Raw genomic sequence first — 1,347 nt, 5'->3', positions numbered from 1 at the left:
AGAGTCAGTCACCAGTTCACAGTCTATTGTGTGCATGAGTCAGGCCCTGGACCTCGAAGACTCTCACCTGTTGGAATACATCCCCAGCACCTTGACTAGTCCTGTTGAGGACCATCATCTCTTCCTACTAGACATGGAGGAGAGTTGCCTCCATGCATAATAAAATTCTCATGGTATTACAAAAGTTTGCTTCCAGAATGCAAATCTGTAAACTGCAAAATTGTGTTGTTACGAGTCTAATAAAAACCTATGCTTTTTGGTCAGGATAAAGATAGTGAAACTTACTTATAAAACTGACCCTACATTTTCACAATGGATCAAGAGTCATTCATGTACTACTCACCTTCACATCACCTTCTAGGCATTTTGAGAATGAAGATTTAGGTTGTGGATGTAGCTTCCAAGACTCTGATGCTGGGAGGGATTGGGGGCAGGAGGAGAAGGGGACGACAGAGGATGAGATGGCTGGATGGCATCACTGACTCAATGGACGTGAGTCTGAGTGAACTCCGGGGGTTGGTGGTGGACAGGGAGGCCTGGCGTGCTGCAATTCATGGGGTCGCAAAGAGTTGGACACGACTGAGCGACTGAACTGAACTGAATTTTTTTTAAATGGTGACAGTAGCAACGATGTAGCAAAATTAGATCTCTCACATATTGCCTCTGAGAATATTAAAATGGTACAGCCATTCTGTGGTTTTCAGTCTGTTTGCCCTCTAATGGAGAAGGATAAGAGGCTTATGAAAGCTTCCTGATGGGATAGACTGACTGTGGGGGATAATGGGTCTTTTTCTGATGGGCGGGGTCATGCTCAGTAAATCTTTAATCCAATTTTCTGTTGATGGGTGGAGCTGTGTTCCCTCCCTACTATTTACCTGGGACCAAACTATGGTGGAGTTAATGAATGGATGGATGGCATCACTGACTCGATGGACGATGGACGTGAGTCTGGGTGACCTCCAGGAGTTGGTGATGGACAGGGAGGCCTGGCGTGCTGCGATTCGTGGGGTCGCAAAGAGTCGGACAGGACTGAGCGACTGAACTGAACTGAATTGGGCAAGTCTCAGGCAATCCCGGAGGCTGCCCCACCACCGGCCCCACCATCAACCCAGCCCCATCCTCACAGGCGACCGCACTGCTGCGCGCACGCAAGCACACACCCACAGAGACACATAGACACAAATACACAAACACAAACCCAGACTCTGAGATGGGTCAAGAGCCAGAAACCCTAGGTATCAGAGACAGAGAAAGAGAGAGAGAGGCATCAAGAGGACCACACAGGCTTCCCATCCCTTGACCTCCACACACTCCACCCTCCATTCTGAGTATCCACCCGGCCCCCCC

This window comes from Bison bison, unplaced genomic scaffold, assembly GCF_000754665.1.
Source record: "Bison bison bison isolate TAMUID 2011002044 unplaced genomic scaffold, Bison_UMD1.0 scf7180017864332, whole genome shotgun sequence".
NCBI lineage: Eukaryota > Metazoa > Chordata > Mammalia > Artiodactyla > Bovidae > Bison > Bison bison.
Note: the sequence above shows the minus strand (reverse complement) of the source record.